The sequence below is a fragment of the Babylonia areolata genome, chromosome 18, assembly GCF_041734735.1.
Source record: "Babylonia areolata isolate BAREFJ2019XMU chromosome 18, ASM4173473v1, whole genome shotgun sequence".
NCBI lineage: Eukaryota > Metazoa > Mollusca > Gastropoda > Neogastropoda > Buccinidae > Babylonia > Babylonia areolata.
The window spans coordinates 56127382-56145517 of NC_134893.1; positions in this window are offsets into that span (position 1 = coordinate 56127382).

Sequence of the window (18136 nt, forward strand, 5' to 3'; positions counted from 1 at the left end):
TGGTTCATGCATATGAAACTACAGAATGTTGACAAATATCCTTATAAAAACCACCAGATATTTTAGCAATCAATTGGTTTTGTAATCTTGTGAGAATGATTTAGAGAACCTAGTGATATCTCTCCTTGTGACATTATCACCACTTTCTCATCACCACTGCAAATTTATGACAACAGTTCCTCAAGGAAAAAGACAAGGGCTCTCAGACGACTCGCATCTTTGCAGCACTTTTAACTTGCTTCATTCATAAGAGAGTCAGAGACAACAGCTGTGTGGTTATAAAAAGAGAGGGGGAATACACAAACTATATGAAGCCAAATAGCATTGAAGGTGAGGTACACTTTGAAAATGGGAAGTATGGAGCTGCTCCTGTGCTGCTAATCCTTTCTTCCCCAATCCCCAACACACACTATACCTGATCATCCGAGTACTAGTAGTGAAGCAAGCACAACACAGACCCAGTCTAAAAAAAAGAATCTAACTATACAGGTGAATGAAGCTGAAGGCTGAAAAGAGCTGGTAAGAATTTAATGAGAAAAAAGGGTGGGAGTGGGGTGGGGAAGCAATAAAGAGGATAATTTGTACAAAAGCACAATTTAAAAAAATTTACAGCCAGATGGGATATTGTTTATGACTGAAAAGGTGCCTGCACTACATGCATGGGTATTTTTGGTGAACCTTGCTGGTTGCATACTGCAGGATTCTTCTACATGCTCAAGATCTTTGCTTGTCTCTGAACTTGAGATTGTTAATGCTATACACCATACTAGAGAAATCACTGAATGACTAGTGTCAACGTTACTGGTTGTGTGTGTGTGTGTTTGAGTACATGAGTGTATCTGCGTGAGCATGCCAGTGAGTGTGTGTGCATGTGTGTGTGTGTATGTTGAGAGAGTGTGAATACATGTGTATGAGTGTGTGCAAGAGAGTACATGTGTGCAAGTATGTGTTCGAGAGAGAGACACAGACACAGACAGAGAACCAAACATACTAAAGCCCATACATGCCTTTAGTCTTGATTATGTCTATCTTAAACTAAAAACAGACAAAAAAAGAAGACAAAACTATCATCCAGATCACCAGCAGGCACATTTTATTTCGCACCAAACTGTTAACTCTTCTACCTTTTCTCAATCACACACTGCGCCACTTGGCAAATCCAAAGCAATTATCTTTATATATATAAAAAAAAAACAACAACAAAAAATAAAACCACTGTACATTAACAATTCATCACAATGTCACGCTGAACAGTAACATACAACAATGGATCACAATAGACAAAGTCATCTGTATTGCAAGAAGATGAACAAAAACATAACATGAATTAAACAATGGCTAAAAAGCATTATAAAAAAGGGTGAACAAAACAAACAAACAACAACAAAAAAACATGCAAAGATTTTCCAGAACCTCATCTTTTGCTTGCTTGATTGTGCAATAAAAAAAACTTATTGAATCATAAAAGGGTTATGAAGTTGAAAAAAGGCACAGAAAGAAATGAAGACAAAAAGTAATCAGATAGTAGCAGAGGCTAAAAAGATCAAACTATGTGCACTATCAACTCTAGTTTTTCACTGACAGATAAAAAATAAATCAAGAAAGCAGCCAAATGTGTGTGTGTTGTTTTTTTTAAAGCTGGTCAAATATGAAGATAAAATATTTCAAGTGCAGAACAGGAGACACACACACACACACACACTGTTTACTTATCAATAACTGCACCTGTTCCAGCCACTGACTAGACTTGACTGATCTGAATATATGCTCCCAACACACATTCAACTATGGCTTTCTTCTGAACAGAATGACTGGTAATTCAAAGAAAAACTATTATTACTTTCTTGCACTGAAAGACTGGCAATCTGATCCCAAACAATTTCCTTTTGAGGAAGAAAACCACACAACCATCTTTCTTTTTGACATGTTTTTTTCTCTAACTGGCACCATATATAAAGCCTGAATGGTATATGTCATATATTATACATCATAAAATATATTTTTTTTATACTTCTCATTCAGAAAAAAAAGAGAGTAGTTTTGTGTCTTATATCAATAAACTGATGCAGTTTGATATCTTACTGGATGCTAATTGTCACTCACTGACACACATGAAGAACAGAAATACAACCATGTCTTCTCCTCTTCGTTTCATGTGTAAAAAGTTAGAATTACATGTGCATCTTTATAATTTGCTGTTTCTAAAAAACACCGCAAGATGTTTAACTTTTAAGATACTTTCAACCTAAAAAAAAACATGTGCAACACCTATAAAAATCAAATTTGCTGTTTTTTCACTTTCCCATTTTAAATCTGACAATCCAGGAATTAGGCCTGAAAGTACCCACGAAAATGGAATATGGCTGCCTACATGACAGGGTAAAAACGGTCATACATGTAAACGCCCACTCGTGTAAATACAAGTGAACTTGGGAGTTGCAGCCTACGAATGAAGAAGAAGGCCTGAAAGTATCATGCAGCAAGAATTTGCAATTTATGTACACATTTATCAACACTGATGAAAATGTATCCTCTCACTGCCTCTCCTTTCAAACACACACACACACATACACACAGAGAATATTTACAGGCCTGCCTATTACTCAAGCTGTTTTTCAAAGATATGTAAGGGCTTACACTGACAACACTCAAGAGAAGCAGAATGAAACTGTATGTCCACAGGTATACACTGAGAAACAGCCTGTACATAAGCAGACCAGCATGTGTGCTCAAACATACATAGATCTCCTGGTCTGCTATTCTACACAGGCTTTCTTCCATTGTCATCTAATCACACAAGAAGAAAGAGAAGAAAACATCAAACCTAATGGTAAAGACATTGAAAACTAATATTGTCCATAAACATTACTGAAAGGCCGGTATGAAAGAACATTATATATAAAAAAAAAATTGATCACAACACTTTGTCTGTGGTCCTCCTTATGTTCCTTTTTTGTGTACTTTTAATGAAAAATCATCCAAGACAGAAAAAGAAGAAAACCAGCACATCAAACAAGCATCATGTGATGACTAATGATTCTTACAGACACACCTGAAAATGCTTCCCACTGATCTATAATCAAGGACACCTATCTGAAACTGTTTTCAAACACTTTGCAAAGAATCCCAATAAAAAAATAAGCATCCAATAGTTTTGTGTAAACTACATCATGATTGGTAATTAAAGAGACATCCACTGGATCTTATTGCCCTGGCAAGTGAAGCAGTTGAATATGATACCAATAAATTGTACAAACTGACCAAATGCACTGCCTGTTTCTCTCTTGCCTCTCCATTTCTAGTGGCTACTGTGGATCAGGAGATGAATGGGGCTGCCAGACAGTTAGGACAGGTGGGAATGGTGTATTTTCTGACCATGCAACCCTCTTTTTGAGGCAGACAGATGAATATCAGAGAGGGAGGGTATATATTTGAAGTTGGTTTGGGAGAGGATGCCGACTAGAGAGAAGATTTGTGCTAGTATGTGTGAGTGCAAGATGGGCATGAGAGAATCTGAGACACACACACACACACACTCACACAAAGAAAGGGAAGGGTTCAATCAGTTCATCTAAGTCTATGCTTGAACTGTCGGTCTTTACAACCTGTTCATCTGAAGCTGATCAGAGATTCAGAGGCAACCAAAAGTGTGCAAGAAAATGAGAAAAATGATGTCTCTGCCCATGCTTACTGTTTGTCTACCTATATCTGATGTGTCTAACATGAGAGGCAGCTCCTCAGTTCTGAAGATGTCTGGATGACATCATCCAGGTATTTTTCTCTTCTGTGACAGCCAGGACATGAAACCTGTTGAGTCCTTTACAGGATGACTGTTCACAGGAGAAAATAAAAAGAAGCACAAACCATTCTGAAGATTCACCAATACACACCCAGATAAAACGAGAACCTGGTTTAAGTAAGAAGAATGCATTCATGATAAAATAAACAGCCGTCCTTGTTCAAAACTTCTGGTTAATACCAGCTTTTTAAATGAGGTTATTTTGCTGATGAGAATATGTTTGACTTTTCAAAGATCTGTTTGCAGTCACCAAGATGTATTTTGCAGCTGACTGCACTGTCTCCATCACCATCACCCTGATTGGATTAGGTTGTATGCATACAACTCAAAACTAATCATAGCTTTGACAGATCCATGACTCACTTAAAGACAATGACTGAGTGAACTCTAACAACTAAAACACAACAGAAAACAAGAGAGGCAAGGCCTTCAAGACTCACCTGTGACACACACTAAAAAAAAACCCCAAAATTAAAAAAAACAAAAAAAACAAAAAACAAAAAAACCCTGTTAAAATGTATTTTGTATTCTATATTATAATACTTCCGGTGAAGAAAAAGAAAAAAAAAAAAAAAAAAAAAATGGAAAAGAAAAAGGGGATAATAGCAGGTTAGAACCAGCCATATTCAGGTCTACAGTAAGTAAACTTACTCAAGCCCTAAAGTGCATCCACCTATAGAGTTGAAAACATTAATATCTAAACATGTTTTTTTAAGTACGATAAATTGATTACAGTATTTGAAATGGTAATGCCGTTTAAATCATGTTATTTTGGTATATCTTGATTATCTCAGAAATTCTTTAAAATCCACCATAGAGTCCGCCATTACCTCAAGTACACCGCAACATGTAGCAGTTTTCTCCAGATCTGTGGAGATCAGTGTTCAAAAGGCTCAGTTACAGAAACTATAACCTGGTCCATTCAATTCTCTTTTCAGTACATTCTAGTTAATTTAGTAACCACTTTAAAATAACCATAGGCAGTAAACGCGTCGGTGATGTAGTTAGTGTAACTGTATTTGTATTTCTTTTTATCAAAACAGATTTCTCTGTGTGAAATTCAGGCTGCTCTCCCCAGGGACAGCGCTTCGCTACACTACAGCGCCACCCATATTTTTGTATTTTTTCCTGCGGGCAGTTTTATTTGTTTTTCCTATCGAAGTGGATTTTTCTACAGAATTTTGCCAGGAACAACCCTTTTGTTGCCGTGGGTTCTTTTATGTGCGCTAAGTGCATGCTGCACATGGGACCTTGGTTTATCGTCTCATCTGAATGACTAGCGTCCAGACCACCACTCAAGGTCTAGTGGAGGGGGAGAAAATATAGGTGGCTGAGCCGTGATTCACACCAGTGTGCTCTAGATTCTCTCGCTTCCTAGGCGGATGCGTTACATCTAGGCCATCACTCCACATAAAGTGGAGTCTGTATGTGTCCTGTCCAGAATTTGTATTTCTTTTCTTTTAATTGTGAACAAGACAAAATGAGGTCATGCCGTCTTCAAACTCAAGCATCAATTACCATTTTCAGGATCAGGATCCTCAAGGAAATGTGAACTGTTCATGATCCGGAAATTAATCCAGAAGACTTAAAACCTAATATTGGTATGACTGTGAAGATTTTTCCCCGACTATGTTCAATCCAAATTTGGTATTAGCAGAAAAAGTATTTCCAGATAAAATGACAATGTTTACCATGGACACACAGACACACACACACAAACACCGGGTTACTACACAGACTCACAGTGTTTACACAAGTGAGTCAAAAATTGCTGATTATGAATGCTCAGTGCCAACTTGGAAGCATGTCCTGTTCAGACTTCAGTTTCTCAATAGGGATATTGGGAAACATGAACATATTTATCTTGTGGCTTGAAACTTATGTGAAGTGATCTCCAATCTACTTGTGTGGTCTCCAATTTACTTGTGTGAAGTGGACTCGACTCTACTTGTGTGAAGTGGTCTCCACTCCACTTGTGTGAAGTGGTTTCCAATGTACATGTGTGAAGTGGACTCGAATCTGCTTGTGTGAAGCAAACTCCATCTACATGTGTGAAGTGGTCTCCAGTCTACATGTATGAAGCGATCTTCAATCTACTTGTGTGAAGCGATCTTCAATCTACTTGTGTGAAGCGATCTTCAATCTACTTGTGTGAAGTGGTCTTCAATCTACTTGTATGAAGCGGTCTTCAATCTACTTGTGTGAAGTGGTCTTCAATCTACTTGTGTGAAGCGATCTTCAATCTACGTGTGTGAAGTGGTCTTCAATCTACGTGTGTGAAGCGATCTTCAATCTACTTGTGTGAAGCGGTCTTCAATCTACTTGTGTGAAGCGATCTTCAATCTACGTGTGTGAAGTGGTCTTCAATCTACGTGTGTGAAGCGATCTTCAATCTACTTGTGTGAAGTGGTCTTCAATCTACTTGTGTGAAGCGATCTTCAATCTACTTGTGTGAAGTGGTCTTCAATCTACGTGTGTGAAGCGATCTTCAATCTACGTGTGTGAAGTGGTCTTCAATCTACGTGTGTGAAGTGGTCTTCAATCTACGCGTGTGAAGTGGTCTCCGATCCTCTGAACTTCTTTCCCTCCCTGTAGCCCCTTCTCACATTCAACTTTATCCAGAGACACAGATCAGAACATAGTATAGGTCACTCTTTCAGGTTGTCATCTTTTCACTTAACAGGTGCAGTAGTCAGGTGATCAACACTGGATTTTTGTGCCAAGAACGCTAGATGTTCACAGTTTGATTCCAGCAGTTTCTGATGGGTTTAAGGCTGTTTATATCAATCTCCAGGGTCCATAATTATACGGGCAAACTTGCCAACATTTTCATAACTTTTGTGTGCATTTAAATGCATTTGATTAAATACACAAGAAAACCATGTCAGCTTTAAGCATCTCATAAACCAAGGTGACTAGCATGAGGTGTGTTATGGAAAACAAATGCACCCAGTGTTCATTCATGCCTGAAAATGGCATATGGCTGGTTAGGTGATGGGACAAAAACAGTCATACAGATTAGACTACTTGAAGCTGCAAACATCACTGACCATAGGACCTGCAACATGTGAAGAAAAACTCCCTCCCACAACTCACTTTGATCTGGTTGAAAAGACAAAAGACTGAGTGTGCTGATGACAACTGAGACTATTTTCCCCATAGAAAAGAAAGTCAAAGAAGTTTGCTGTTGCAATAAATGACAAAAAGAGCAAAAGTATCAAACAGCAACCACCACCTACAAAAAACAATATCAGCAACAACAACAACAAAAAACAAACAGAAAACAAAAACACAACAGCAAATCTTAAAAAGAGAGGGGAGCAAAAGATAGAAATATACAGATGTACAGACAGAAAAGAAAGAAATCACTGTAAACAATGGAACACAGACTGGACAAACATGGTATTAATCTCTTAATCTGTTAACCCCCCCCCCCCCCACACACACACACACTCCTCCCCCCAAAAAAACAACAACAACAACAACAAAAAAACAACAACAACAACCCCAAACAAAACATGAACATTGGATTTCAGCAAACATGAACTACCCATGACTAGCACAACTAAGCATCAATATATTCACAATCAGTGTGTAAAAAAGAACAACAAAAGCCAGCAAAGCACAATGAGCGCCTCAGATCCATCTTCTCTCATGCTCACAACCTCAGCTATTTTGTGATGAAGAAATACTCCAATATTCACCACAACACATATCAGTTCAAAGTCAAATCTCAGTACAGGTACACATCACACAACATCTGCTGGTGTCATGCAATCAAAACATTCATGCATCTCAATGCATACCGTAACTACGGGAACCTTGAGTTCAGGATCAGTTTCCAATGGATTTTGCTGATAAAAGTGTGTTCCAGCCATTGTTTTCTGTCAGTAGTATACTGGCTGCTGAGAACAGTGCTGACGAAACTGTGTACATCTTGGTATGGAATGTTGCCGACTTGACAATTCTATACACCATACCCTAAGATCTGTACACTGAACGGACAGAGAAAAGTCCATTACGAAAAATATCACATACACGTAAGAAGACATAGAAACAGAACCTTCATTAATATTCTTTTTTTTTCTTTTCTTTTTTTTTTTTTTTTTAGAAATCAAGCACAAAGGCCCCAAACTCAAGAACTTCCTTTTCTTCTTCAATCTCTGCCATATATATTCAAGGTAAACTCTTCACCATTTCTGACATTCACATTAAAAAAAACAATTCACAACTCCAAGTCTGAACAGTTCACTGGTAAAGAGCTTTTATGTAAATCAATAAGATTTTCAATGTGACCCTCTCTTTGTAAAAAAAGATTGTTGTTTTGTTCAAATATACAAATATTCTGGCCCCATCTCCTACCATACTGCCTTAACTCCATTGATCAACCTGAAACATTTATGCTTTAGAAAAAGAAAACGTCAAAGACCGAAAAAATATTTCATTTACATGGATCACAGAGTCACAGCTGAAATGTGAATAGAACAAAAATATACAAAGTGTTAAATGGGTGGGCAGCAAAATATGATGGTCTAATCTTCTTCGCCAAGCACACACACCTCTGGATCCATTGTGGAATGTCGTGTACATTCTGTGCAGCAAGACACAGAATAGATACACTAACTACACAGCTATCCTGGACAAAGTCACCAACCAACTGACAGAGCAGCGGACTCACACTAGCTTACAAAGACTGAAACAGGCAAGATCGCTCACAACATCAGTGGGGGCTTTCTGGAAAGACTTTGAAACTGTGAAGAATTTAAGACAGCTCCCCAAACAAAAAGTCCAGCACATCCGCCAAATTCCTCTGTTTTCAGACGACAGAGAGCAAGTGTGTGTGGAGGTGGGGGGGGGGAGGGGGGGTGACAGGTGGGGTTGAGGGGTGGTGGAAACGGAGGGGAGGGGGGAGGCGTGGCGGGATAGGTGGGGGGGGGGGGGTGAGGGCAGGAGGCGATGGGGAGGGGGGGGCTGTAGGGGGGAAGGAGAGGGTGGATGTATTGTCATTGGGGGGTTTTTTGGTAAGGGGGGGTTTTTTTTTGTGACTGTTTGGGGTTTGGGTGTCAGATTCTGTAGTTGTTGTCAGGTTGGTTTTGTGGATTGGTTGTTTTTGTGTTGTGTTTTGTTTTTTTTTTTGTTTTTTTCATTTTTTTGTTTTTGTTTGTTGTTTTTAGTGAGATGTTTTTTTTATGTATTGGTTTTTGTTGGTTTTGTTTTTTTTAGTTTCTAGTTTTTTTGTTTGTTGATTTTTTTTCAGTTAGATTCTTTTTTTTTTGTTTTTTTGTGGTTGGGGTATGGGTTTTGGGGGAGTGTGGGTTATAATATGAATGGGGGAAAAAAGGATAAATATATTGGTTATTGGTGTTATGAATGATAAAAGGGGGATTTTTGGGTTTGATTGAAGGGGTAAGGGGAGAGAATAGTGAAGATGTTAGGTTGATATGGAGAGGTTTTATTATATGGGATAAAAGTTAAATTGATATGGAGATGCTGTAAATATTGGTGTATGTTAAGTGGATTAATCGACTGGTGATTAGTTTGTTAATTGATTTCCATACACATCACTGTTTGTGTGACTATTTCTTGTGCACTGCCTACTGTTTTTTGATTCAAACATACACAAAACATTTCTATTTATTGTTAATCATTTCAACTTTTTTTAATCTGATCCGCACAAGTTCCCAAATTCTTTTATCTTATGTACTGCCAACTGTTTTTGATTTATACTTGTTAAAAACATTTCTATTTATTATAAATCATTTCAACTTTAAAAAAATTTCCATCCACTCAAGTTTAAAAAAAGTAGGCACTTTATTCAACAAAAGTATGAACTTTAATTTTGATGTTTGCTTCTGCTGTTTTCACTTCTTCCACAAGCATTGAAGAGTATTGCTTTCATTTTTTCTTTTTTTCTTTTTTTTAATCCAAAGAAATGGTGCTGCCCTGTCCATCAGAAACTGCCAAACTACAAAACAAAGCATGGACAACCAGTCACATTGAACTTACCTCAGCTGCTTGGCACTTTTGTGGCGCACAAAGATCACTATGGGGTAGATCTTCAGTCTGTGAAGTCTCTCAATGGCTCGTGGATTGACATCAAGCAAACCATGGATTTTCTGCACAACAGAGAACAAGCACGGATCTAAATTAAAGTGCCTTGCTGTCAGTGACATACATTCCATCAACGACAAGCCCCAGAACTTCGCACACTTCCTGCACTATAAGTATAGCATGTCTTATGGTTCAAGTTCTTCAGACTGAAGTCCAGGGTTTAACAAAAGAAACCGAGAAACGAACCTGCCGCAGAGTCCGTTGTGGTGATACTCACTGGCCATGAACTCCAGCTCAGTCTTTCAGCGAGCTCAAGTTAAAGTTAAAAGGCTAAAGTTCCTATTGTCTTTAATCGCCATAGGGACAGTGAATTCATATCCACTGTGTCTAGGTCTTGGTATAGGAAGGCAGGGCCCAATCCTCTCCTTCAGCTGCTTTTTACATTCACACAAGTCCCCAAAATGGTAAGGCAATCACACAAGTCCCCAACATGGTAAGGCAATCACACAAGTCCCCATTCACACAAGTCCCCAACATGGTAAGGCTATCACACAAGTCTCCAATCACACAAGACCCCAACATGGTAAGGCAATCACACAAGTCCCCATTCACACAAGTCCCCAACATGGTAAGGCAATCACACAAGTCCCCAGTCACACAAGTCCCCAACATGGTAAGGCAATCACACAAGTTCCCAACATGGTAAGGCAGTCACACAAGTCCCCAGTCACACAAGTCCCCAACATGGTAAGGCAATCACACAAGTCCCCAACATGGTAAGGCAATCACACAAGTCTCCAACATGGTAAGGCAATCACACAAGTCCCCAGTCACACAAGTCCCCAACATGGTAAGGCAATCACACAAGTCCCCAGTCACACAAGTCCCCAACATGGTAAGGCAATCACACAAGTCCCCAGTCACACAAGTCCCCAACATGGTAAGGCAATCACACAAGTTCCCAACATGGTAAGGCAGTCACACAAGTCCCCAGTCACACAAGTCCCCAACATGGTAAGGCAATCACACAAGTCTCCAACATGGTAAGGCAATCACACAAGTTCCCAACATGGTAAGGCAGTCACACAAGTCCCAAACACGTTGAGCATTCAAACAGGTGACCCACCTCATCGGAGATGCTGCGGATGTGGGTGACCTGAATGCACTCAAAGAGGTCATCTTTTTTCCAGTAATCCACCAGCCGGCCCTCCGCCAAGCTCTGCTCCATGTCCTTCATCAGCGCCCGCACTGTGCCTGTCAACACACATTGTATTGTACTGTACTGTATTCTACTATGTTGTATTGTATTGTATTGTATTGTATTGTTTTGAACTGCATTGTGTCAGAACAGATTGATGATGATGATATTGATGCTCATACAGCACCTATACTCGGTCAGTGACCAAACTCTAAGCACTTTACAAACTCAATTTGCACAACAGGCTGCCTACCTGGGTAGAGCCGACTGATGGCTGCCATTGGGTACTCATCATTCATTTCCTGTGTCATTCAATCAGATTTCAGGCACGCACACATTCATACTGAGACAGACGTAATATTCTTGTATGAAATATAGGCTCCCGCCAGGGACAGCACATTGGTACAGTTCAGCACCATCCTTTTTTTTCTTCGCCTTTTCATGCCTGCAAGTGTATTTGTTTTCTCTATCAAACTGGATTTTTAAAAATAGAATTTTGCAAGGGACAACCCTTTCGTTGCTGAGGGTCCTTTCGTGTGCTTTAAGTCCATGCTTAACATGGACCTAGATTGTCTTATCCGTATGACTAGCATCCAGACCCCTACTCAAGGTCTTGTGGTGGGGAAGAAAATATTGAGTGTGAGATTTGAAACTGTGTCGTCAGATTCTCTCGCTTTCTACATGGACGTATCATCACCAGGCCACCACTGCACATCACACACTGATTGAGAAACTTAATGTCCATCATCAGTACCCGTCTTTTTTCTTCTCCTTTTCTCTTCTCTCTCTTAGTCTATCTCTGTCTCTCTTCTTTGTCATTGTATGTGAATGACTTTTTTTTTCTTTTCTTTTTTGCTTTTCAATTTTTATTTATAAAAAAAATTCTCAAATGTCATGAATGTGACAAACAAGATATACTGAGTTCTTGTGATTAAAAAAAAAGAAAAAGAAACAAAAAAGAAGACAGATATACGAATGGGTAGAGGAAGACTGTGGTAAGGTTCAGGACTCACAAGGCTCACAGAACTTGTACTTGTCCGGGGACTCGGAGACCAGCTTCTTGATGAGAGCGTCAGCCAGAGGGGCCAGCAACACCACAGGCCTGGTCTGGTCCGCTGCCACCACAACACAACACCGTGGGTCAGTTCTCACACGGTGCACCCACCCGCATCTCACCTCATTCACACACAGAGCACCCACTCACATCTCACCTCATTCACACACAGAGCACCCACTCACATCTCACCTCATTCACACACAGAGCACCCACTCACATCTCACCTCATTCACACACAGTGCACTCACTCACATCTCACCTCATTCACACACAGTGCACCCACTCACATCTCACCTCATTCACACACAGAGCACCCACTCACATCTCACCTCATTCACACACAGTGCACCCACTCACATCTCACCTCATTCACACACAGTGCACCCACTCACATCTCACCTCATTCACACACAGTGCACCCACTCACATCTCACCTCATTCACACACAGAGCACTCACTCACATCTCACCTCATTCACACACAGTGCACCCACCCACATCTCACCTCATTCACACACAGAGCACTCACTCACATCTCACCTCATTCACACACGGTGCACCCACTCAGCATCTCACCTCATTCACACACAGTGCACCCACTCACATCTCACCTCATTCACACACAGTGCACCCACCCACATCTCACCTCATTCACACACAGAGCACTCACTCACATCTCACCTCATTCACACACAGTGCACCCACTCACATCTCACCTCATTCACACACAGTGCACTCACTCACATCTCACCTCATTCACACACAGTGCACTCACTCACATCTCACCTCATTCACACACAGAGCACTCACTCACATCTCACCTCATTCACACACAGAGCACCCACTCACATCTCACCTCATTCACACACAGAGCACTCACTCACATCTCACCTCATTCACACACAGAGCACCTACTCACATCTCACACTGAAATTGTACCCACATTTCATCTCAACAGAAAAAAAAAACAACCAAAGAAAATAAATCTATAAATTTATCACAGATACACACAAATACAAGGGGCAAAACAGCATTATGCACTCACATTGTTTGCACAAGTAAACTAAAAAAACTAACATTCTGGACTAACCTGCTGTTTGAGGAACCACATCAGATCGCAGCTGGAAATAAAACACAAATATTACAGATTCAATATAACAATATCATATGACCAATTCTAATCAAGATTAACTCCCTCAAAAATGTACATATCTATACACACACACACACACACACACACACACACACACACATATATATATATATATATATATATATATATATATATATACTCATATACATGTATGTCCTCAGTTTCTTGTACTGTTGCTTTTTTTTTGGGGGGGGGGGGGGGGGGAGGCCCTTATAATTATATATTTCCAGTTTTCTTTCTTGATACAGACTATTAATTCCTTGTCAGCAGCAATGTTCAGTATCGTCCAAACAGATCTTCATACAGCACTCTGCCATGCCTAGCACACTACAAGTACAAAACACAAAAGTGATACATTCAATATGTGGTATGGCCAATAAAAAAAATCTAAAAAAGTACATCTCAAGAAAACAGATTCCTTCTCTTTGAAAATGAAAACATGTATGTCCTCAGTTTCTTACAGTCAATCTTCCTTTTCACGCCCCTACATAAATTTTCTGATTTCTTTCTTGGTTTTGAAAACCAGTTTTTTGTCTAAGGTGTTACTGTTACTGGTGTTAGTGTTAGCTGTATCATGAGCACAAATATTTATAAAGCATTGTGCAGTATGTGAATTGATTTTATAAACTGCATGGGTCCTATCACTCCCCTGGGGAACACTGGTGTTTAAACAAAATAACTAATTTTCCTTCACTATCAATAATAGTACTACAGCAATAGTAGTACACACAACTTTACATGTCATGTCATCACAGAAATCCTTTAGTGTACAAACTACAATCCAATGGCTTTATAACCACAACTTGGTGGTTTCAGTTTCAGGAGGTGTCAGAGAGTGCAAACCGATTCTTATATATTATTACACACAACAAACCAGAACTTCCGGAGTCTGAAAGCACATAGCTTGTATTCCGCCCCACCACACTTCAACTTGAACTTTGTAGATGCTCGAGGCCTGGGTAGGTATGTTCATCAGTCTGTTGGTAAAAAATAATCTCACAATCTGTCAAAGGTATGGTACAGTTCTCTCCAAGCTCATCTTTGTTTTTCACAGTCATGTAAATGGTACTCTCTGATTTCTTACTGTCTAGTTTCAGGACTTGGCAATTTTCAGGATGGAACCTACAGTCATCATTTCGTAGACTATGGATGGAACCTACAGAGTCATCATTCCATAGACTATTTCTCTACTAGTCTATCAAGGTCCTCTGAAAGGTACCGGTTGCTCCTCCTTCATCACTCCTTGTGAAGACCTTTGTGGCATCGGCAAAAAACATACTAAGCTGTGAACATTACCAGGCAGGTCCTTGATATACAGGACAGATAACATGGGTCCAGAACGCTTCCCTGGGGGATTCCACTGGTCACCTTGGCCTGTTGCGACTGAGCTCCATTGATAACGCTTTGTTATATATCTACGGAAATCCTGGATCCAGAGTAGTTCTTTTCCTTTGATCCCAAGTACCGTTTTCAGAATCTCCCATAGGGCACACTGTCAAAAGCACATTGCAAATCCATGTAGATAACATTTACTTAACCCCCCTCATCCAAAATATTTGTCCAACTATCCATCACCAGTAGTTGTACATTACTTGCCGTGTACAAACTTGTGAATAAAACTCTGAATATGCAGTGGAGGAAAAAAGCTGAAAATCAGGTAAATGCGCATTATCTCTGATGAAAATATAATGCCAAATTTTGTGTTAAAATGAATATTACAAATTAAGAACTCAAGAAGAAATCGCAATTTTATGCCCAAATACGATTTTACGCCCAGCCTGATTTCAGGTTTAGATTAGGGGTGATGCAAGCATCGTAGCCTTTCGGCTTTATACACCCCATCAGTTTTCGTTGTTTTTTTTTGTTTTTTGTTTTTTTTGGTCAGGTACTCCCAAGCCCAGGCTCAACTTTGACCATCAAAGTCAAACATTGTTTTCTTTATGATATCATGGTCATCAATAACCTTTTTATAGGCATTCATGTTAGGTGCACGTTTGATTTGTGGGGTTAGTCTATTCCAATTGTTAGTTACTCTGTAACTAAAAATATATTTTCTAATGTTGCTACTATAATGTTACTTCTGAATTTTGTCGGTACTGTAACGGGTGACAATGTTAGTTACTGCACGCAGGGAAAAAAAAAAGGGTGGAACTGTAGTACAGGGATGCGCTCTCCCTGGGGAGAGCAGCCCGAATTTCACACGGAGAAATCTGTTGTGATAAAAAGAAATACAAATACAAATAGTTTGTGGATCAATAAAGAAACATGCTTTGTCAATGTATCATCATTATTGTATATTTTATATGCTTGTATCAAGTCCCCTCGTACCCTTCTTGCTTTAAGGGAAGGGAGCTGAAGATATTTTAGCCTTTCTTCATAAGAAAAATCCTTTATTTCATGGACTAATTTTGTTGCTCGTCTTTGTACACCTTAGACTGCTGCAGATTGACACCTTAGTTTTGGGAACCAAACCGTGTTTGCATATTCTAATATTGGTCTTACCAATGCTTTATATACTACAGTCTTTAAAATGTATTACTGTCCAGGAATGTGAAGGTACACTTCATTATAACCAATTCTCTGATTTGCCTTTTTTTATTATGCATGTGATATGCTTGTCAAGGAGTAGATTTTTATATTAAAAAAACCCAAAAAACCTAAATCATTTTCTTCTTCACATTTTTCAATATTAAACTCTATATCACCAATTTTCATTAAGTAGTCATGTTCAGAGTTTTTGTTACCAGTATGGAGCACTTTGCATTTTCTAGCATTAAAGTATAGGTTCCACATGTCTGTCCATTCCATGAGTGAATCTGTCTCTTTGCAATATTTGGTATTCTAAAGGGGATGTGTATATTTTACTGTCATCAGCAAATATTTTACAAGTGCTATTTACTGATTGTGGAAGATCATTTATAAATACAGTAAAAAGAATAGGTCCCAGTACACTGCCTTGGGGGATTCCACTCAGGACATCCGCATCACTTGACTGAGATCTACCAACCTTTACTTTCTGTGATATGTTACTAAGAAATTCTATCCAGTGAAGTATTTTACCTGTGATTCATAGGATTCTAATTTTATCAATAACCACCTATGTGGCACTGAATCAAAAGCTTTTTTAAAATCAAGGCACAATACATCAATGTTATCACCATTAGTGTGGAGTGATGGGCTAGAGGTAACGCGCCCGCCTTGGAAGCGAGAGAATCTGAGCACAGTGGTTCGAATCACGGCTCAGCCGTCAATATTTTCTCCCCATCCACTAGACCTTGAGTGGTGGTCTGGACGCTAGTCATTCGGATGAGAAGATAAACCGAGGTCTCGTATGCAGCATGCACTTAGCACACGTAAATGAACCCACGACAACAGAGTAAGTACTCCTGGCAGACCCTGACTAAAGTGTGAAACCATTTCCCTGTAGTTCCCTGACTAGTACGGCGCTGGATGTCCTGGCATATGACTGTTGGATGGTGTTGATCAACTTCTGGCATATATTGAACCTTTTCATTTTGGCCCAAAGGGCCTCATGCCAGACTCTGTACAACGCTTTTTTGAAGAAACGCGTTCAAGTTTCCTCTGGTGTTAGAGATTTTTTTTCACATAGAATCTGTAGGTTGAAAATCTGTTTTATGGTGCTTCTTCCCAGGCGAAATCCTGCCTGTTCCTCTGCAATGATTTTGTCTGTCTGGGGCTGTGGTCTGTTCAGTCTTACTTTAACCATGACATTGCTGGAGTGACTGATAAGACTGATTGTGTGGTAATTTTGACATTGTTAGAGGTTGCCTTTTTTGTGAAGAGTTATAAACAGTGATTGCGTCCGTGAAGTTGGTCATTCACCAGTCTTCCATGTTAATTTTGGTTGCAGATAACAGTAAGCAAATCAATCACTGATTATTCTCCATTCTTCAAAAGCTCAGCTGGGATGTCATTGGACTGATTCCAGGCGGTCAGTATCCTGCTGTTGGTATGGATGGAAAAAAAAAGTCAAGTACTGGATAGACAAAAGGATTTGTAAGGCAAGTACTGGACAGAGAAAGGATTTAGATACCATTTTCATGATGGTCTGGGAGCTGACTTTTCAATACCTCCTCAAGAAGCCTAAGGTTTTATCACCTTGGAACAGATGTTCTCAATGTGCTTCTTCCAGCTGAGGTCTTCATTGACTGTTACTCCAAGGTATTTGATGGAGTCCACTGTTTACAGTATGTGGCCATGCAGTTTTTTGTATGCTTGCTCCTGTGTTTTCCTGCTTCTTGTTATAGGTAGGGTGTAGCATTTTCCAGGATGGAACACCATGTCCCAGCTCTTCTCCCACTCAGCTATTCTGTGGAGGTCTTGAAGTGGCTGTACATGGTTTTGGAGCACTGCTACTACCTTGTACACTGCCATATATCGTCTGCAAACAGGTGTGCTTTTGTTGCTTCACAGGCAGATCATTGATGTATATCAGAAAGAGGCATGGACCAAGGACTGAACCCAGTGGTACCCCTGAGAGGCCATCAATAAAGCTGGAGCTAACCTCGTTGATGACTGCCACCCGTCTTCTTTTGCTGAGGAAGCCTGCAACCCATCTTTTGGTTTCACCACAAATGCCGTAATACTGGAGTTTGTGCAGGAGCAGACTGTGGTTGACCTTATCAAAGGCCTTCGAAAAGTCCATGACAAGTACATCTGTCTTTAGCCCCTGTTCCATGTTTTCCAGCAATTCATCAATGCACTCAAGAAATTGTTTTCACAGGATCTCCCTCTTCTGAAGTTAGGGTGTTCACAAAATATCCCATATTCCACATGCATGTCTGTTTGGCTGGCTGTCTATCCCTGATAGATCACTCAATATTCAATCACTTACACAAGTAATATTGTCAGTTTTCAG